At 35.8% G+C, this 22,663-nt stretch overlaps 1 protein-coding gene across 6 annotated transcripts in view; it reads left to right on the top strand.

Annotated features, from left to right (window-relative positions):
- PDE1A (phosphodiesterase 1A) overlaps positions 1–22,663 on the top strand; it is a 157,201-nt gene that overhangs the window by 37,867 nt on the left and 96,671 nt on the right. The window lies entirely within an intron of this gene.

Here is a 22,663-nt window from a genome sequence, read left to right as displayed (position 1 = left end):
TCCTACAGCTCTGCAGTCCCTCAGTGTATTCTGGAATTATAAAGCTGTTTTAAAGTGGAACAAGGTTCATGGTTGGTTTAGCTGATTGTGTCTGGATGGCAGAAATTTAATACTTGAAATGATACACCTTTCAGTGTAAAATAGCTTGCTTGCTGGGACATGCAGGCAAGTGCCTAAAGTATTACTAATCTGTAAGACTTTTCTGATAGAAAGGGTTGAAGTTTAAAGAGTAACAAGTTGGAGTTTTTTGTGAGGTGGTTCTTCACTTCTTATATATGTTAGTTCAATCTATGAATCATCTTTCTTATTATTCTGTATTTTAAAGGCAAATACAAAATTCTTTTTACAGATCAGGATTAGATCTAGTTTACTTGTGCTTTTTATCACGGGAGAGCCCTCTCCTTCCTTTGGCCAGACCTAGCTTCAGACCAAGTGATCTTGACCAGGAAATAATGTTTCTCAAACTATAGTGAATAAGGATGCAGTGTCAGTAAGGTTAAATAAACCTGCAATAGTTCACACTTCTGTTTATGGCTGGTGACATCTATAACAAAACTCCAGCTCTTACTGGGTGACATCAGCAGGATACTGTAACCGCAGTGTTGATATGACAAATAAATATAAGATGGTCCCAGAGCATATACAGGATTGTTATTTACTGGATAGCCACTACTGATGTCACATGTTATGGAAGTACATAACAGTTGGTATTGCAGCTCCAGAGTGAGTTCAGGCAGGTAGTCATGCCAGGATTATGTCCTACTGCTACACGTGGAGAAATCTTTCGGTAGTGTTACAGTGACAGTGCAGAAAGAGAGTCTGGACATTAAAAGGTTACTATGGGTGTTAAATGACTTAACCTTAAATCTGAAGCTCCTGTGTGGATGTGCTATGCAATTTATATCATAAATTAAACATTTTTCGCTTTAATAAAGTGGAGCTAAGGTATTTCACAGAAAGTTTATGACTGACGATTAAGAGACATTTTATATTTTCCTTGGGTGGTGTTTTTTAAGCTAGTAGTTCAGTTGAATATATTTCTGTTTAAATGTCAATCATTATTTTTCAAGGCTCTATGATAATTTTCCCATAATCTATAACGTAAGTATATTTTAAATGCACATTCTTAACAGTCTTTTACGGCTATTACAATTGTGGATGAATAAGTGCATATTTCCTGAAGTATTTGGGAATCTGCTATACAAATCTGCTGTAGCTAGTGTAGTACTGAATAGTTTGTAAGAGCTTTCTTAATGGATGTTTCCCTAAATTGTCTTGTGGGAGTGAACTTAACTCAATGAAATAGAGTAAGTTTCAACATTTCTTACCAAAATCCATTCCTGCAAATCAGTTCTAAATACAGAACAGCAACTAAATACTGTTGGCATGCTTAATCCAGAGCAAGAAAACCCCTAATATGGAAAGCCCCCAAAGAGTCATGGCTCTGCAGTGACTCTTCTGGCAAAAGATCTCTGTAATAATACAGTAAATGCTTAAGAAACGTTTCCAAGGTCAAGACCAGCACAATATTTTAGGCAGCTCAAACAGAAAGACAATCTCTGTATGCCATAAAGATAGTATCATGTACAGTAAATACAGATGCTATCATAGTACATTAAAGAGCAGGCTTTTTTAATGTGTCCATTTTTCTTATGACTTTGGAAAATATTCCTTCGGTGAAAAAGTGTTCATATATGAGAATTGTAAAGATTTAGTCTCAGTCCTTTCAATCCTGTAATTTTCTTTCAATGTAGGTGAAATAGTTTTACTGAGCAAAAACCTTACCTACTGAATCAGTAAGCTAGTCAATTTTTCTCTCTAAAAGAAAAGATAATATAAAATTACCCAGATTTTGTATATATTTATAGCTATCCATGTTTCAGCTACAGCTAACACTAATTATGGTTACTCTTAAAAATCTTTTTTTTCTTGAGAGCTATGTCAGAACTTATAGGTACATATGAATTTCTTCCTACTTAGCAAAGTTGCATATACAGTGGATCTGTACTTTTACTTGAGTTGCCTTCCCAGTAATGTAAAAAAAATAGGTTAAGTATCTATTCTAAATAATCTCTTCAATATCACCAGTCTTCTTCATAAGAGTTAGATAGATATTATTCTTCAAGATGGGAAACTCAACAATAAAAAAATTGTTTCTGACTAATTTTCAAATTTTTTATTTTATTTGAATTTATAAAGAAGCAAAACCATAAAAATACGGGGAGCAAAGTGTAACTTTTGGTATTTGCTACCCAGTAGTGCTTGGAAATAACTAAAAAATCCATTCAGAAATATAACTGTGTAAAAAAGCCAAGTTTATGAATCATGTTGAACTGATTACTAAAGCACATCAGTTTGGATAAAATTTTGTAATTGCATCAGAAACTGACTGCCAAATACTTAGAGATTCCTGCATTCCTTAACAGTAAAAGAACAGTCTGTTGTATGCAAAGATATATTTCAAGAGAACTTGTAGGTTGAATATTCACTGGCTATTTTAAAGCTGATACAAATTACTGAGATCATTCCATATTTTTATTAAGAACAGCATCTTAAGTATGTTTGCAATAACTGGAGATTGTGAAATTAATTTAAACAATAAACAAATCAGCTTTCTCAGAGAAAGCAGTGGGAGCTTCATAGCTCTGACATTTAAAATTGGAATGAATAAAGCCATATAAAATGTGCTTTAGGGAACAAATCCTTCCCTGCCAACTGCATAGATTAGATGACATAATAGGTGTTTTAGTTCTCAAATTTCTATGATTTCTGTTAACATAAGAATCTACACTGTGTTAGTCAAAGCTTATACTGAAGCTAACATTTTTCTGCAGTTTGCTTCAGTCCTTGAGGGGGTGGAGTGGGGGGATGGGATTATATGATCTTGATCTTCCTGGTCATTACTGTGAATGGAAGGAAAAGGATCAGAGTATCACAAGAGAAGTTATTCTTTCAGGGTCTGCCTTGGCAGGATCCAAGAAATCCTGGAATTATTTCAAGAAAGCCACAGTCTTTGAGATTTCCAAATAAATGGCAGCTGGATAATAACAAAGAACTTATCCTTGCTAACACCTTTGATTTAAGGCTTTTAGTGTGTTTTAAAAGTATTAATGTGGCAGCTACAAAACACTTCTCTTTTCTGTTTTGCACGTTTTCCATGGTCTTAGGCCATTCTGGATCAAGGCTTTTCCCTTAGGGTAGGAGGGACAGGAAAATAGGGCTTACGGTGCTGAAAGTAAGAAAAGAACAAGGGTGAAAACCACTTGTTTTCCAGGTCTTCAGGGAGCTCTATTACCATCATTTCTATGGTGTCTGCATATGAGAGAAGCTCCTTGTATGATTGCCGTTGTTCAGGTATCGCTGTTCATTATATGTATGAATGCTGTATTAACTGCAATTAACAAGACTGGATCTTTCTGTAACTTTGTATTCTTGATTACTAAGAAAATGACTCAGTCAGGTCCTTTGGTCTCTCACTTCTTGTCTCTTAAAAAATATATATGGCTGATTAATTATTTTATTCTATACTAAAAGCAGCTCCAAAAACTAGATGCTGATGCTTACGGTAATCCACTGGCAGAAACTATTCCAATGTGTTTTTTTAGACCACTACAGACCTCATATACACTGTATATACTGTACAGCATGTTGTAAATGTCTTCAGAGACCTGGTTTCCAGAAAAAAAATTACATTGCTGTAATTTGTAGAATAAGAATAATCAATAACTTTTGAGGGTTCTTTTCCACTTTCATGTGGTGTAATAAAATATAGAAACAGCATGTTCTGTGACTTCTAGACATTATAAGTTTTTGGCAGAGACTCTTTTCATCTTGAAAAAATGTACTAACAACTACTTTCTAGCAAAAAAATCACCACCACAGTAATGCCCTTACATGGCTTCTCTTTCTTTTCTTTCTTTTTTAACCTCCTCTGGACACTCAAAATATTCAAGAGTTTTACAAAGTAGAAGCTAATACATGCTCATGCTATGCTAATATATTTTTCCCCCTATTTGTGAATACTATCTTACTCTCTTGTGTCTTCAATATAGTATTTACTGCATAGGGATATTTGTGTTTTGTATGGGTATAACTGGTGTTTGCACCTTTTCAGTTAGTGTCTGTAGAAAAGGTACCCAATAGGAATAACATATGAAGAGGAGCCAAATCACTCAGTAAACAATAAACAAAATACGTACCTGTCGGCAGCCCAGAAAGTAGCAGATTTTAGCTGCTTAGAAACTCATAAAAAGGGGATTGTTTTTTTTCTCCCTGTACTTGTAGTGGCCTTCAATTTTTTATTTTCTTTATACAGTGTGTTGGGGATAAGCAGTTGTATGGAAAACTTTGCCAGGTTTATGTTGAATCGTGCACTGCAGTTACGATGAATGCACATTATATATCATTATTGCTAGTGATAGCTTAATTGTAAACTAATGTGGCATATTAACTTAATGAGTGACAATTTATTCCTGTGGTGTAGGAGGAAGGTGGGCAGGGAAGAGAAGATGCACTCATCCTTTGCTTCTAGCTCTAAGAAAAGGCTGGAATATAAAAACATGCTGCCACAAAAGGACCCTGAAATCATAGTCTGTTTCTTGATTGCCCCTATGTGGCTTTAATGGCTAGACTGATGGGCTACACTGGTACCCTAGAATATTGCATAGCTGTGTGCTGATTTAAACCGTTAGAGTTTGGGTTTTTGTTTTTTTTTTTTTTTCCCAAATGGCAGTGCCTTAGAAGAGCTAGCTTATAAATTGGAGTGAGAAAGAGGTTGGTTTAAAAAGTTAATAATGATAAAATTAGGCTTTGGCAGGAGAATTGAGAGGACAGGAGCACCTGCTCCTCACTTGATAAGAAGCTATGAAAGGAGAATTTCATTGAAGTGGTAAGTGAAGACATTTTTGAAGAGTATCCAGAACATCACAAAGGGTGTGAAAAGTTCTTAGAAATTCAGGCTAGTAAATTACAGTGGTTTTGAGAGCCATGGCACTTCTGGAAGATGGTGGAAAGGAAGATAAAATGTAAAGCAGTACCTCAAAAAATTTTAGAGCAGTAGGTAACATTTCATAAATTAAGAAAGCAGGAGGGACAGAACAGTAGATTAAATAGGGGGAAAGGATGGAGAATCCAATTTTCAGACAGATGATACACGTTTATTCAATAAGTAGATTGAAAGGAGGCAGAAACAAGTACATTAGAAATGCGAAAGAAGAGGAGTGAATGTCTTACATTTACTTCTGCAGCTTAGAGCTCTTCATACACATTTTAACACCTATCCAAATGTTAGTATTCAACCCCTTAATCATACTAGAAGGAGGTGAATAAGTACATTTTAGAAATTTCAGCAAGAAAAACCCTGATTGAAAATAAATGAATTGGTAATACGTTATAGCATAGCATGCTCTATAATTTAGATAGCTTGCCCACAACCAGCTTGAGATAGGAAATTAGAAGAAAGCTTATTGCCATCCCAGTAGTGGTAATCAAGATTGTTACTGAATTGATAGAGAAAATTGGTTTTAAGATTGGACTTGTGAAGAGGACCATTAGTTCTGGTACTTTCAAAAGCTGAAAGCAAAAGCTTTCGATGGATAAGAATTGTTGCATTTTTTAAATTTTAGTCTATCAAACTTCCTAACTTAAGACAGTTCATTAATGAAGGCATGGTATCTGAGTGAAAAGCATTTTATTTTTTATTGCTATATATCCAGTTTTGTCCTGCTCTGAGATACACTTTCTTTGGAACATACCATACAAAAAACAGTATTACCTGGGTATCGCAAGCTTTTTCTTACAACTTCCCCTTTTCCTCATTCCTACTTAATCAAGAACTGTTTTAACACTAACTGTGATGGTAGACTTCTGGAGTAAATATTGAGAATTGACCAATAATTCAATAATTAACTTTTTAATCTCTAACAATTACTTTTAGTTGTAATTAAAGTGTCATTTGCATGGTTTGGAAGGATATTTTCATGAAAGTCAGAATATACCTCAACCTGGATCAAAAGAAGGCAATAATTCAGATAGCAGAAAAGCAGCAGCAGATCAGGTGTGGTTAGCTGCTTTTCAGAGTAGTTAAGAAGGGAAGAGTGGAAATTCTCCTATTAACCCTGAAGAAATAGTAGTGATGAGCACTTACTATACAACTATCACCTGGCTTTGTGGTAGTACCTCAAGAAGGGGAAGCAGTGAAGAAAGTACAAGCAAAAGTTCAAAAGAAGACAGTGAATCTTTTGCACATCCTATAAAATAGAGAGGACAATAGGCAGCAAAGAAATTACATGCTGTTGAGATCTTAGGCTGAATTATTTTTTTTTCCCTGGTGGGGATTTTTTTCTTTTTTCTCCTATATTTCTCTGGAAAATCAGGAGTGAAAATATAATTCGTTCTGGGGTGGAATTAACTTATTCTGCAGGCAGATGAAGAAGTAAATTATATGTGCAAGTATCTGGGGTCCTGGCATTGTGAAACATTGTATTGGAAATATATTACATCAGACCTAGTAGCAATAAAAAAAACCAACCCTTTGATGCTGCATTCTTCAACGTGGGTAAGTGAATAAGAAACTGTAAATGGGTATGGTGAAAGGAAATGCACTGGTCCACTGCATGGGTTAGCAGTCTTACATATTTTCAAACTGGTAGGAAAAGGAGCTGTAGGAAAATGTAAGACTTGTTTCACAGACCTTGCAGCCTTCAGTTTGGTAGGAGAGATTTATTTTTACTCCTCACTTGTGTTATCCTTTTCTGCAAAGTCATAAATCACCTGGTAAGAATACTCAAAATACACAAAGCATTAGTTCCTGCAGTTCCCACAGAGTACATGGCACCTGTCTTGTCTCAGGTCAGCATGAATCCTATCAATGTAAGAAAGCCCATGATGAATACTGTGACTTGCCCAGTGCAGTGACTCCATTGAGAAAACATGGAGTTAGCAAAGGCAGTATGCCCTGTCTTGCATGTTTAAGTAATAGGCAGGTTTTACTTGTTGTAAAGGCAGAGTTTTTAATTTGAGGGGAAGAGACCTTCCCTTACACAGTTTTTAAACAGTTATTTCTATCAAACCAGGCTGAATATCTTCCAGCATAATCCTTGCTAGATCACAGACAGGATCCCAAGACCATCCGTTTAAAACCCAGATTTGGATGACTTTCTGAGTTTCCAATTTTCCTGTGTGCACGTAAATGAATTCCAAGAAAAAGAAATCCCGATTCACCTATGTAGCAAAACAATGTATGTTGTGGTTGGGCACTGTGTTGAGATGCTTGTTAGCATTTGTTCATTAATCTGCTTGGAAACTGTGTTCACTAAATAGGAGAATGACAACAGGGTATGTCAGGAAGACATGACATTTAAAGTACTTCTTTCATTTTCTCCTGTCATAGACTTAATATTTCAGTGTATTCTGTGTTTATAATATTTTGGCTTGACATTAGGGACCTAACTGATAATGTCATTAAAAATTGATTTCCAAACCAGGAGAGAACAGTAAAGAACATTTCAAACCAGTATTCTATTTATTACTGGATATTACAGGAATCTTGATTTCTGAAATGTTTAATTATCCATTAAACAAGTTTACACTTGCAAGCACTCATTTTAATTCTTCAGAATTTCTCCTTTTATGTATATAAAAAGGCAGATAATAAAAAAAATGACGGAAACTGTTTACCCACCTGAGAATGATAACTATATTGATTTACTTTTAAAATTAATCTCAAGGTGAAAACAGGATTTGGCAAAGTATTAGAAAAAATTATACATTAAATATTTCTAACTTTCTGACATGGCTGTGATGCCTGTGGATCAGTAATGACAAATTCATGAAGAAAATTAACAAAGCCAAAGGAAGGACAGTTCCGAACTTTTCCGTACTATTGCAAAATATTTTCTGAATTGTGCTCTCAAGAATGATTTTAAAGTTGTTTTAAAAACACGAGTTTTAATGACCTTTATAGACAGCTGCATAGGCTGCACTGACATAAACCTGTGATTTTCTGAGTTCAGCTGCTAGTGTGCAAAAATTGACTTATTGGTATGTTCTTTGATAAGAACTTTGTTGGCTGTTTGAACACTGCATTTAAGATGATACCACTTGCTTTAATGTTCTTTACTGTCAGTTTGGTTTTATTCGGAGTTTGGAGACTTGAAATTCATCAGGAAACAGGAGAGAATACAAAGGACATGGAAGCTTCATGCACAATACAGAATAATCTAGGAACACTAACTTGGCTAATTAATTGAAGCAATTCAGTTATTTTAGCCTTAATTAATATCTTAACTCCTATACATAAACCTGTACATAGCCTTAGATAAAGCTCTGTGTCTTCATTTATATATTGTGATCTCAGTATAAAATTAGCCTGCCCAATGTAAAATTAAATAGAACGTAGATTTTCTTCTGATATCAAACATCACTTATTTTCAGCTTCCCTATGTGTCTCCATGAGGCATTATGTTGTGTTGTGGAGACATAACAAAATCTTTATTTTTAACAAAAAGCATACTTGGAAATGTAGAAAAAGAAATATTTTCCATTGCTTCATCTTTAAGTTTTGAAATTATGATTATAATACTAGGAGTTGTAAGTCAGGAATGTTGGATGATTGCAAAAAGAGCAAGCAAAGAAATTGCAAATCATAGAAACATGATTTATTGATCAAATATTTGTAACAATTATATCCATGGTGAACTACTATAATAGGTGCTTTCTGAGATCATTGCACTATTATGAAATGCCTGCCCTCAATTTATTAATCTTGAAGATTATGCTTTACCATAATAAGAACAAACCCAACATTGCCTATTACTATTTTTTTACTATGTTATCATTTAGTGGCCTCAGTGCAGATTAAGAGCCTATTATGCTAAGTGCTGTCTTTCTAGAGAATCAGTGCACTTTGATGATAGGTTCATGAAAACTAAAAATAATAATCTCATCAAAAGGAGACGATAACTCAAGGGGTGGCCTCTGGATGAATATTCACTGAGGTACGGAGAGGGAAAGCCAGGCATGTAGTGTATGATTCTATGGAGTTGATGCTGGGGATGGAGATCAGTTCACAGTTAACAGTGGACAAGTCAAGCCTTGCTGCTTTTAAATGGAGATCACTGCATCCTTTCGGAGAGTTTTGTGTATCCCATCCGCGCACACTATTTACACTTATGCTCCTATTTTAATAGCTGATGTTATCTGGACTTTTTGCCGAAGATGGACCCTGCAGACACCCCAACAGGTGCAGATGAAGAGTCAAAACTTTACATATAGGATGTCAGCACCAGGATTGAACTTGATGATGGTTGGGGTGAATATGTCAATATATAGAATAATGCAAAAGCCAGTGGCTTTAGTGGCAGAGAAACACTGCGAAGTTGGATAAGAGTTTGTGGAATTGAGGAAGGGAAGATGATGAGAAACTTTACAAAGATGACGTGAAGCAAAAAAAAAACCCACCAAAAAACCAAAAAAAAAACAAAGAAAGAATGAAAGAAAAAAGAAAAATGGATAATAAATAAGTTATAGCAAAATTAAATGAGGAAGAGAATGAGTAACAGAGTATAATGAGTAATGTGGAAATGTAAAGATAAGGAGGTGGGGAGCTGACAAAGAAGTTAATGAGAATATGGTCATTTGCAGTTTTACATGCTTAGTCATCCATTAATACACCAAAACATGAATTGCGTTAGTTACTCCGTGTTATCTGTAGGTAGACGACAGATAGTGACGCTGGTGAAATATACTAAATATTTAATGCGGGCCTGAGGGTCTGTTTAGGATGCTGATGGTGTGCTGTTTTCTAGTATTCTTAGGCAAACTTTTCCAAGGTTAATGATGTCATGAGACATTACAAGATCAGTTGTTGAGTCATTTTCCAACTGTGAGCTTTTACTGTTTCTCGTTGTTAAAAATGTGTGACTCCTCAAGGAACTTCAATGTATTTGAAAAGTTCACTCAGGAAGCAGATCCTGATGAAGTTCGGGTTTTTTCAGCTTGCAAAAATTAAGTAACTTTAGAAAAGCCAGCTTTCAGCACCAGAATAACAGGTCTGGTTAATCTCTCATTTGAAAGCTAATCACGTGTTTTCTTGTGGTTTTGGATAGACACAGACTGGAACTTTTGCTTTATGTAAACAGGTAAAATGCATTGGTGTAGGACTAATGTATTGCAATAACCTTCTCTGTTGATAATGGACAGCTATTTAAAAACAATTGTGAAGCAAATTAATAGCTTCCTTAATGCTGAAAAAAGGATTTCACTTCTAAAACATGCTTCATAAAAATTATAATTAAATTAATATTGTAGCTGAATAACTGGAATGTTTTTTTCTAAATAACGATCAGTATTTTCTTGTCTTGAACAAAACAAATTACCAAGCCCCTGTAAAAATGCATATAGTATTTAAACAATTTTCAGCAAGACTGATCTACCCCGAATGACTAGATGACCCCTTCAGGGCCCAAATGAAAATCTACTGTTGTGTTACCAGGTTTCACCTTTTACATTTCATCCTCTTGGATTGTAAAAGCCAGTTTTGATGACTCTATTACCTGATATGAAACCAGACTATGTAAAAGTGTTCTTAGGAATCCTGAAGTCTCTGTCTCAGCGCAGGCTGAGCTCCATTCTGCTACTGGCTGCTTCCACAATCTGACTTAGCTTCTTTGCATATTCTCTCAATATCTTTGCACTACAATGAGATACACTGTAAAAGCATGACTAGTTTGAAAAGTTTGCGTCCTTGTTGTATGGAGGAATAGTTTGTCATCAACTTCTGAATAAGAACTTTTTCCATGTGTATCTCTGGCTTTTCGGTTGTCTCTTTGCCTGAGAAAACTAATCCAGTTTTTCAGTATTGCCCTTCAGGTGGCATTTCTTAAATTTCTAGGGTTTATTATTATTTTCCTTTTCAGCTTGTGTTGTATCTACAACTTTCTTCAAACTGTGATAACTCCAAATAGACAGTATTCCAACAACAAATTATTTGGGGCCTAGCTGATGGAAAAATGGTGTGTCTTCCTGTATACACAACTCTTACATCACCTCATGAAGACTTTATTTTTTATGTTATCATCTATTCTTACTTGTGTTACCGTTCTCAATGTATTTTCCAGATCATTTTTTTGCATTGCTGCTGCTTCATCAGTTGTTTCCATCTACTTTCAACAACATTTTTCAATTTTCTGTATTAAATGTTATTTTGTGTAATGAGGAACATTTCTCCATAATGAAATATTTACCTGAACTTCTGTGTGGTTGCAACTTTACCCATTTTGGTGGCTTTCACAAGCTCTTATCATTGAGCTTTATTTCTTTCTCCAAGAGAATATGCAATAGATCTAAGCTGGTATCTTATAATGCCCGGCTTGAAATGTGCTCTTTCTTTGGCAGTGAACTGTTGGTAATTATTTATTGTACCAGACACATCCTCATCTTGGGTAATTTCATCAAAAGTATATTTCCTTACTTTCTGTATGAGAATGTCTCATTAGGACAGCAGGAAAGACTTTATTAAAGTCAATATATTGCATAAGCACTTCCTCTGTACACACCAGACCAGCTAGTCTAGCAAAGAAAATTAAAGAGGTTTGACATGATTTGCTCTGGGAAAATTCATTATGGCTGTATTTTGTTACTCTTTTAACATGTATGCTTTTATAGATAGATTTATTAACTATAAGATTTGTTTCTTTCTGTGGATCTCAGTTAAATGGACAGATACATTTCCCAGGTTCTTTGCTATCTTCCCAAAGATAGGTCCTATCTGCCTTTCCTTAGCCCTCTAGTACACCCTTATTATTAGCTTGTGAAGCTACAGCTAAAGACAGACAGCAAGATTCAGCCAGTTCCTTAAGTATGTAACAATGAATTTCATCAGGCACTGCCTGTGTGATCCATGTTAGTTTAATTCATCTTATGCCTCAGCCTTTCTTCTGATTTCATTCCCATTCATACTGTATTTGTTCTGTTCCTTCCTTTTTCTTTCCTTTTCCTATAACTGACCTTCAAAGATACCATCGTTTTAAGCAAATTTGTTTGCACTTCGTATGCTGTCATAGCATATTTCTGTTATTGTGCATAAAACTGAAATAATGACCCATCATCCCTCTCGTGTAAGTATTTCTGCTTCTTGAAACAATCAGTTGCTCCCAACTTCTTCCTATATCTATGGCTTTCTGCCATATTATTTAATGTAAGAAATCTCAGAGCTCATCTCATTATCTTTGTGTGCTTTTGCCAATTTCTGTTCTTCCTCATCTTGGTAATTTTCTGTAAATTTTCTTCATTATTTGGTCCCTGTAGTAGTCATTTAATAAAGCTACTTATTCCCCAAACCCCTATATCTTTCCAGTCTTTTTATTCGACAGCATTTGTCTACATATTTTTTTCTGATATTTATTTATCTCTTTTTGGCCTTTAGCATCAGCTGGAAGTAAGAGTTAGAATGTTTGCTGTGCTGTTTATTGCTTCCCTGTTCTTAGGATTGTGTCTGGCAGTGCCATCAGTGACCAAGGATGAGCAGCAGCAAGCAGAAAACTGATCCACCTCAGGCAGAAAAATGTTTTTTGACCATTGTCTTGTGCTGACTTCTTCTAGCACAAGGGTGAGGTGTGAATTCTCTCACCAGCAGAAATCATTTGTCTTAATAGGAGATTTGGGATCTTGGTGGTTAGAAGACTTTCAATGAATGCAGAACACTATCTGACACATAAGTAAGCTGGTTTTAGGCAGCTGCTGATGTAACTGCAGTCTTCACTAGTTAGATAATTTCCTCAATCCATGCACTATGATCATCTCATTGATGAAGTCCATTACTCCAGGAAGTTTCAGACTCAGACCATGGCCTCCTGCTGATTTCCTAAGCTATGAGGGACTTCCTTGGCAGATGTCTCCCGGACTGAGTGATGCTTCTGCCCAGGTTTCTTTGTCAGGAATAGAGAGTCTGGTTATTTGCAGCAGGGTGGATGTCTCCAGTGTCAAGGTCATTGTGTGGGTCAAGACTTACCAGATGCAGACTGAAGAGGAGACAGCAGAGTTGGCATAATTTTGTTTTCCACCCATTCTGACTCTTTGTAGCATCTGAAATAGCAATGGAAATACCTGCCTCTGTGAATATTATCAATAGGTGAATTTAGTAGGCCAGCTCAGTTTGTCTCCCAGCTTCATTAGAGCACTTCTACAGAACCAGACTAGTATGACACCAAGAGCATAGTAGCACCTAACCATCCCTTACAGCATACGTTAGAAACCAGTACCTGTTAAACCTTGCTACCAGATGGAGAAACTGCATCAGGCTGTAGGACTAATACACAAGCAAAAAGGTAGAACTAGGTCCCTAGTGAAAAGACTGGGAAGACTACATGATTGTTACTGTGTCTTAGCTGTTAGGAGTCAGCTCCCGTAGGAAACCTGGTAGCAGCAACTTCTCTTTCGTTCACTGCAGTAAAAGAAAGTAGAGTAATTGCCAAAGTAGGTTGAAGTTAATGTGTTTGACTTGGCACTGGAAGAACTGCTCACATGGGCAATAAAGCCATGAGTTACCGCCTCTTACTTAAAGCTGGAATGTGACTCCAACTCAGCTTAGCATGAGCTAAAATGGGCAACCAAATGCAAATTTGTATCTACTGTGCTGGTAAATAAGTGATGAAAAAATTCAGGAATGAAAACAAAATGGATTAACCAGGCTGAAGACTCTGTAGAGAAGTGTCTAGTTTAGTTTCTTTTATGAAACTAAATGGAATCCAGAACAGTAGACAAAGAGCATGGATTACACACTTTACAAATTCTTAATGTTTAAAAGCACACCTGCTGTTCTACAAGTGTTTTTTTTTAAATTAGAGGTTGGGCTCTTTTTTTGTATGTAAAACTCTCCTTATCTTGCATAGTGAATATTCACAGAATAAAGGGTGACTATATTAATTAGATTGCTATCATTACTGTCCCAAGATTCTGTATAGATCCTGAACAGATCCATTAATGTGGCTCTTTTTAGGCTGCAGCACAGATGTTTGAAACTTCCATGTAGAGTGGTCTTCTGAGATTGCCAAGTGCACATTTATAGAAACTTGCAAACTGGTTTGTTAAAAGACATTGATTTCATTATATCCATATTTTTTCCTGATTATTCTTTGATGGTGTTTCTTTACTAAGTAAAGATGTGATCCTGCAAATAATTGTGCTGTGCGTAGTCAGTATAAGTCTAATGAAATCAGTGAAACTACACATAAGAAAACACTGTACTTGACAGGGTTTCTCAGTGTCAGTCAGTAGAAAGTAAACAAGCAATCTATCCAACACTGATTTGGATTGAACACAGTGTTATTTTTAATTCCATAATCCTTTTAATGAAAAGTAAACCATTAAGACTCCTGTAGTACTTTCAGTGATGACCAAATCCCATTTACATAAAAAGGATCATGTTTCTTACATTCTAAAAAGTTATAATGTGAAGAAAACGTCAACAACCTGGACATAATAGGAAACTTTTCTCTCCAAGGGAACGTAGTCAAAAGTTTGAGTAAGCATAGTATATAAAGCTGTTGTTAATTCAGTTTATTTTGTTAATGCTAATATTTTTATTTTAAGCTCTATCATGTAACTCTACAAAAACTATAGTCCAACTGCTGAGACAGACACTACATATCTCTCAAGACTGATGCTTCTCTGTGTGAAGACCAATTGAGAAATAGTCTGTACACTACTATAATGTTATCTTTAGCATTTACACGATGCATTATTTCAATATCAAATAATATATTGCAGAAGAAAACAAAATTAGTTTCACAGTATGCAGGAAATCTAAACAATGGAAAATGGCTGGAAAGATTGTTCACTGCTCCAAGAGCAAGAATCAGTTATTTCAGATCTTCTTTTGTGTAGTAATTTGCAACTGAACAAAGCAGGAAAATTGTTATTAGGAATGGTTTCATTATCATATATTCTTTTCTTTATTCCTAAATAAAACCTCATTTGCTTTAATTTATGCATTAATGGGTTTTACAAACAAATAGGGATTACTGTATTTACTTCTGTTGACTTCATGCATAATGGAATACATGTAGTTACTCAGAATACATCTCTGCTTCACATCCAGTAACATCTTGGGTAAATCCTGTCTTTTAGGGAAAAGAAAGGTAAAATTATCTGTGAAAGAGATTATACCATATTTTATGTAAATTATTTTAAGGCTTAATTACTTCCATTGTTAAGACAACTCTAGTGTTATTTTGTCTAATTTAAGCTTTATTTGATCCACTTCTGTAAACTTGCTAGATTGAAATACTTCTTGTTTGAAGTTTTTGTCCCTTACTTCAATGCTATAGACTGTGTGCTAGGAGCTCTTTAAACTGGCTCTATTACTATATAGGTTGGACTCCAGAAGTTTTCCTGTAAGACATTCATTCACTTACATTCATGGCTTTTCTCTCCAGTTTCATGGTCAGTTTTCAAATTTTTCCTTGAATAATGAACCTGGTTGGACTGCAGTGTTCGAATGCTGATCTCACCAGTGCCAAACACAGAGGTGTATCGCTTCTCCATATACCTAAGTTTCCCTTGATATATGTCTAAACTGGATTTTACTTGTTCTAAGTACAATATTCAGATAACTCATGTTTGGCTGTTATCCATCATGATACTTATGCAGGGCTACATGTGTATATGTATGTTTATCTGTTTATTTAAGGGCTTAACAACAACAACAAAATTAGATTGATGACATTTGATCACTCAAAATGAAACAAATATGACTTAGTTCAAGTTATCTGACCTGATACAAAAATATCTAATAATTGAATCAGAAGGTATTCTGGGCTTGGCCTCATAGTGTCTTCTTTTCATATTTTACTACTTACATATCTACTAGGATAGAAACCAAGAGTTTATGGCTCCCATGCTAATGTCTCAATCACTGAGTTAAATAACTGCTTTCAAACTTAGCTCAGTGACTAATACTCGGCAAAGCAGTGACTGAAGATCTACTTTGTGATTGTCTTATGGCATGACAATTAGAACACTTACATAGGTATCAGAGACCTCTTCCATAAATCAGATAGAGTGGATTTAATTTGAACAATTGCAAATGTAATGACCATGTGTAGATTAAACTGCATCAATTGTCCTCAGTACTTTATGAAATCTATCATTTCTGTTATGTAAAACTTTTAATCAGATTTTAGCAATCAAAATCACAATTGATATTTTTTAATTAAAAACAAATACATGCTTATCAATGAGTAATTACAATTCAATTTCTTATCCAGCCTTTTGAAACTGTGTGATATTCAACAGCGGTTTATTACACACAGTGTTATTGGACATCTTTATGTAGTTTCTTGGTGCCTACCTTGGTACTCTCCAAAGGATCTAGATTTATTGCAATACTTGTCAGATTTGCAAGGCAACAGAGAGTTTTTCCACTCCAAGCCACACAGAACCTGTCTCTCTATAGTTCCCTGAAGCAGACATTCTTCATTTCCTGCTAACAGTGATCCTTCTGTTTGGGCCTCAGCTCCTCAAGTGTTACCTCTTTTTGGTCACCATGGGTATCTCAAAACTCCATAAGGTTTCACCCCAAAGACCATGAAAGATGTATTTATTCCTATTATTGCTCTGGTTCCCTTGGAAAAGAATTCTCAGGAGGAGGAAAAGCAGATGCCAGTATATTTGTCAGCACCAGCTGAGCCAGCCATCCTTTGATTATACTCTTTTATCCCAGATGATTACAAAACCTTCCAAAATCTTATGAGAAAAGTTGCTTGACATCTATGTGGAAGAAGTCCAGGAAAATCCTAACAGTGTTGGACATATTGCATACAGCTGTGCCTAGACGGTCAGCTTTACCCATCACTGTTGGACATGGCAAAATTACTTTGGCAAGCCATTGATTCTTTACCACCAATTGCCAAGGCAGCAGACTGTCATTAGTGTGGGTCTTCATGTCAGCAGTTCTTTAGCTGTCCTCTGCTGGGCTTTCTGATGGTAGAAGCAGTGACCAATAGTTAGAACAAGAGTGGTTTTATTCTCTTCCACATATAAAAGTCCAAATGTAATTGTTCTAACACAACAACTATTGTTCCAACACCAGATTCCCAGACCCCCTTTACAAAGTAATTTCATTAGGGCCTGCGGGAGTTTGAAGTCCTTTGTTAATGATGCTCAGCTTGTAAGCAGAACATCACTGAAGGCACTTTGTGCTGATTCAGTAGATTCTCACATCCATTTCAACATACGTCAGACATTCTTCAGCATTTGAGACGGTCATTTTTCACTGAAAAAATTATGAAGCTTTACAATTTATCTTAAAGATTCCAGTGTAATGGTAAGGCTATCAGAAGTCAGATCTCCATCATCAAGAGGCAATTGGGATCACAATGTCAGGAATACCTTAAGTAGGCTTTTTATCTGTCCTTGTGTGAGAGGTGCTTCAGTCCCTTAATCGTCTTTGTGGCCCTTGTCTGGACTGGAGCCATCTTATTCCATCGGTGTGTGTCATGGTTTAAACCCAGTCAGGTAACTCGTTCACTCACTCCTCCCCTTCTTTCCCTCCCCCTACTCCCGGAGGGACGGAGAGGAGAATCGAAAAGAATGCAACTCCCACGAGTTGAGATAAGAACAGTTTAGTAACTAAGGCATAACACAGATCACTACTGCTACCACCAATAATAATAATGATAAGGGAAATAACAAGGGAAGAGAATACAACACCTCAGCACCAGCCAACTGATAACTCGCCCCCCCCCCCCCAGCCCGACTGATACCTCCTCCAACCCTGCTGTCCTCTAGCCCTTCCAGGTAACGAGAAAAAAATCAGCAAGGGAAAAAGTATCAAGCACCTACTCAGCTTAGGAAAATAAGTACCACTTCGTGTGGACTACCATATTATCATCAAATCACAGAATCAACTGGGTTGGAAGAGACCTTTAAGATCATCAAGTCCAGCCATTACTCCAGAACTGACAAGTCCACCACTAAACCAAGTCACTGAGGGCCTCATCTACACAGTGTTTGAACACTCCCAGGGGTTGGTGATACCACCACTTCTCTGGGCAGCCCGTTCCAATGACTGACCACTCTTTTGGTGAAGAAACTTTTGCTAATATCCAGTCTAAACCTCCCATGGCACAGCTTGAGGCCATTTCCTCTTGTCCTGTTAATTAGGAGATCAGCCACCTTCCCTCTCGATCCTCTCTTGCGTCAGTTGCACAGTGATAACAGTTCCATATGAAATGCTTCTGTCAAAGTGATAAAATCTCTTAAAAGGACTACCAATTACATAACGATTTTGTGAAAATCCGTAATGTTCCAGTATCATCAAACCTCGGCTTTGACCAGACAGATCCAATTGCATCAAGAAATACCATGTGTGCAACATCTAAGCTAAACAGGGACATATTTTGTTTGGTATCCTTATTTACAAATATGCAAACAGTGTTTTATAGTAATTAAAACTCAATTTTGTCCCAGACCTCTGTCTGCCAGGTTGTTGCAGCTACACAAATCTAGACTTAATTTTTTTTGTAGCTCTAGATAGGTACACATGCTTTCAAATGTAGAAAGAGTGATTTTTTTTTCCTTTGTTTTTAATTTGTTCAATGTTCAGAATATAATTTAAGCCAAGGCAAAATTGCGATGGTCTTTCTTTTCTCTAAAGTAGTCATTAAAACATGGCTACTGGTATCTTACAACAGACGTCCGTGTTATTTAATTTGAAATCTGTCAATGAAATTTTGATATTTAAGGCTTTCTGTTTAAAGTGTTCCTTATCTGAGCAGAAACAAACAGAATTCTAGATGTAGGAGTATAAAGTTGCTTTTAGTGTTAAAAAAAAGTATAAATCTCGAGATTAGAAATTAAAAGCTATTGTTAAAAATCAATAAATCAGACTTAGAAGTGTGCACTTCATTTTGTGTAAAATGCACTTACTAGCTTTTTTATTTTATGCTTTCAGAGTATTTGGCTTATTTCAGACATTTGGTACTCTACTGAGTAGACTTTGGTTTCTACTGAGCTGTGAGAATGATTAGTATAGGTTTTTCAAAGGTCCAAAGGAAAAAATTTCCTTAAGGATCTTTGAAAATGTTTCCTTAAAATAGTTTGTAAAACAGTGAATTTCAAGATGCTGAAAAATGTTTCACCATCTAATACTGGCATCAGGTACAAGATACAAAATGCGAGGAAGCAGACACAACAGAGCCAGCAGGCTTTTGAATGGAAACCTGGGAGGCATAGGAACTCTGGGGTTTTAAAATTTTGCTTTAGTCTTGACAGATCTCCTGAATGCAGTTGAAGAAATGTTCACAGGCATAACATTAATTGTAGATATTTGGGGGTAAAAATGTGGATAGCCATATGGTAGAACATGAACAAGGTAAAGGAGTGATGCCTTGTTGACCATGTGAAGGGAATGAACCTATGGAATATTGAACATGGAGCAGTAAATCTGTTCATTTAAATGAGTAACTTGCTGAGCCCTCATTTAATGACTGAAACCTGTAGGATTACCTCAATCATACTCTTAGAAGAGCAGAGGAACTTGACAGGCAATTTCTGTGAGGAACTTCTAACTATTGAATTTATTTTACATTTCCTCCCAAAATGAGCTTCTACTGAAAGTCCTCAGCAACTCCTAAAAAAATTTATGTCCCTGGCATTAAATAACAGTGGTAAAGCAGCTTTATGAAGAAACTGTAGAGACATTTAAAACATCTTCAGAACTTGAAATTTATATACATGTATATAGTATTGATAACATTAGGTTATTTTTATCACAGTATTTTAATTTAAAGCCTGTCAAGTCATACATAAAATAAGTATTCTCACTCTGGAGTCGCATATTGAGTTGGTTAGGAACATACGTAGTCTTTCTTTTCAGAGTTTTTTTTTCTTTTGAATGCTTCTCGCTTTTTATTGTGCTTTTGGGGAAGGACATCTCAAAACATTTTTGTTATTTAAGCTGGAGTCACAACATGGAAATCTTTAACAGTATCTGACCTTGGGTAAAGTGTTGTTTTTTTTTTGTTTGATGTGGTAAGTGAATAAGCAAATGTATAAAAATTATTTTATTATACTTAAAGTATTATAAGTTTATCTTTTCCTGTATGGTTTCCTCTCCATGAGTTTTAAGTACCCCATAGATATGATGAAGTTGCTTTTCTTTTTCAATATTTATCAAACATTGTACAAAGTACAAAGTGATTTTTGGCTCTGATAAATGGTGACTGAAGTGGACAGGAAAACCTTGCCTCATCTAAGGTGTATACAGGTCACCCTCTTTTCTGCTTTAGAGGTGAATACTCTGACTCCTAGTAAAAATATTTCACAATATAAATTTAACAGGCTGGAAAGCATTCCCAGAAACAAACTGTTAATATGAGCTGGAATAGCACAGGGAAACAAGCTGTGAGGAAATGATGTTTAAAGGGAAATGAAAAATACTTTAATAAATTTATATCCTATGAATGCCATTACTTGAATGGGAGATTGTAGTCTGCTAAGAAAATTATGCCCCATCTTCAGCCCTAATACAAGCCAAAAACTATGGCTCTTCTCTGTTCAGTGCTAATGCAGTACTTTTTGCATGTAGGTAGGTGCAGGATGAGATGCGTGAGAGTGAGCATTGCAGAAGTATGAACTTTTACATGCAGAGAGGCCTCCAGGCAGTAACACAATTCAAGTGGGAAATAAATAAAGATACAAATATAGGAGTAGTAATAAAGATTGCAGTTGTGCAGAAGCTGTTAAACACTTTGATTTTGAAGACCTGTTTCCTTCATTTATAAACTTTCCAAACCTATGCTGGCTTTCCCAGGCCGTTCTTTTTTAAACTCATTTGAAGGTGATGCTTCAAAAAAAAAAAAAAAAATCTTGGTGATTTTGCTTTTGAGTTCCCTGGCACTTGAAATGTGACGTAGAGGTCATTTTGTCATCTACATTGTACCTTTTACTGCCTTCATGAAGTTTTATCTCAAGTTGACAGTAATAACTTTCTACTAAATTTGAGTTTCAATAGGCTGGGTCTTAGCTTTCTAAGGTTGTTAAGCACAATCCCCAGGGGATTCTGTCCAACTCTGTCCGGTCTTCATAGCTCCTCTGTGCTGACTGGGTTGGGTTTGAAATTACAAAGCAGCTATGCTAGGGGACTTTCCAAGATAGTCACATTGTTCTCCAGAGTGCTTTTGTTAGCAATTTTGCTATGAGATTCCTGGTTCCTGCAGACCTGAAACGCAGGGCAAAACTTCAAGGTTGTCAAAACAATTAAAGCTACAACTGCTATAAAAAGCTGTGTTAAGAATCTGCTCAGTAAAGCAGATCCAAAGCCCTCACAAATTCTGGGGTTTATTTACATTTGTGTGAAAAAAGTAAAGAAAAAAAACTTTAATTTGATGCCAGCACAATTTCAGCATGTATATAGCCATTACCTGAAGTCCTGCTATGCATGCACAGCTTTCGTAAAGTGATAGTTACCTGGTTACACTTGCTGGAGAAACAAACTTCTCTCCTTTTATATTTTCCTATTAAAAAGACCAAAACCAAAACCGAAGTTTTTATAGAAATAGAGCAGTACTATCAAATATTTCCAAAATGTGTTCTGATCATGCCAAAAATGGTATTACAAAATTTGATGTTAAAGAAAAACAGAAAAACATTTATCTAGAGGCTTCTATTAAACAATGAAAATATCATGCATCCTCAGGGAGTATAAGCATCAGAAAAATACAGTGAAATACTTGATTCTGCTCTTAGTATTTGTTTTAGTTATGTTTCTCTCTGCAGTAGTTCATAAAGCTCTTTCTTCTCTCTCTTGTTAGTTACTGCAAAGAAAACTTCTAAAATCTATTTTACTACAAGAACTCAGTACCATCATCAGGGTAACAAGAGTGCATAAACAGTGTCATTGCTTGGCAAAGTCACTCACTATCCTACCCCCACTTCGCTTGGTAATTTTTGGTACGATGTGATCATCCGAGTTTTCTCAGATGAGGAGGTTTATAGCATGTAGGGAGCAAAAAGCTCATGGGAAAATTCCTTTTGTAACCTTTTCTCTGTTATTTTTCTTGACTGTTAGTCTTCTATTCTCATCTGTGTAAAATATGTCTGCCATAGTACAACTGTTCATTATTTAGGTGTTGTCTTGATTTGAAAGTCGAATAAAATTATTCATAAAATTATGTCCGTACAGTTTCTGACTGATGAAAAAAGTGAACTCAGATTTCTTTTTAAAAAACTCTAATAATAGAAAAGGGATATGAACTCAAGACTTTTTAGCCTGGAATCTGGGAATTCATTTCTGTCTGACACACAACTGGTGACGAGCCTACAGTTTGTTTAGATCATGTTAAAAGGAATTAATTTTCCTTTCTACCAATAAAGTAATCATAAAGCACAGTCTATAAAAGGGTTTGATAGGCTGATGTCTTTTTTACCATGAAACTGCCTATTTTAAAGAGAAATTACAAAGCTTTGGAAGCCTGGGCTGTTCTTCACTATATTTGGTGCATTGTTCAGATTTGAGTGTGCCTACGGTGTTTTAGGATTCCCATATGTATTCCCTGAAAACGCAGGGCAAAACATGAATTTTGTGGAATCACAATAGCACTTTAGTAGAATGATGATTTCATTTAAAGCTGCTGATTGCTTAGGTCCCATTCAAGGAATACTC

Source organism: Pezoporus flaviventris, unplaced genomic scaffold, assembly GCF_033815535.1.
Source record: "Pezoporus flaviventris isolate CSIRO_AGI_PZ_B2104156 unplaced genomic scaffold, CSIRO_AGI_Pfla_v1 ptg000001l, whole genome shotgun sequence".
In the NCBI taxonomy this organism is placed as follows: domain Eukaryota; kingdom Metazoa; phylum Chordata; class Aves; order Psittaciformes; family Psittacidae; genus Pezoporus; species Pezoporus flaviventris.
This window is presented reverse-complemented; position numbering and strand designations above follow the sequence as displayed.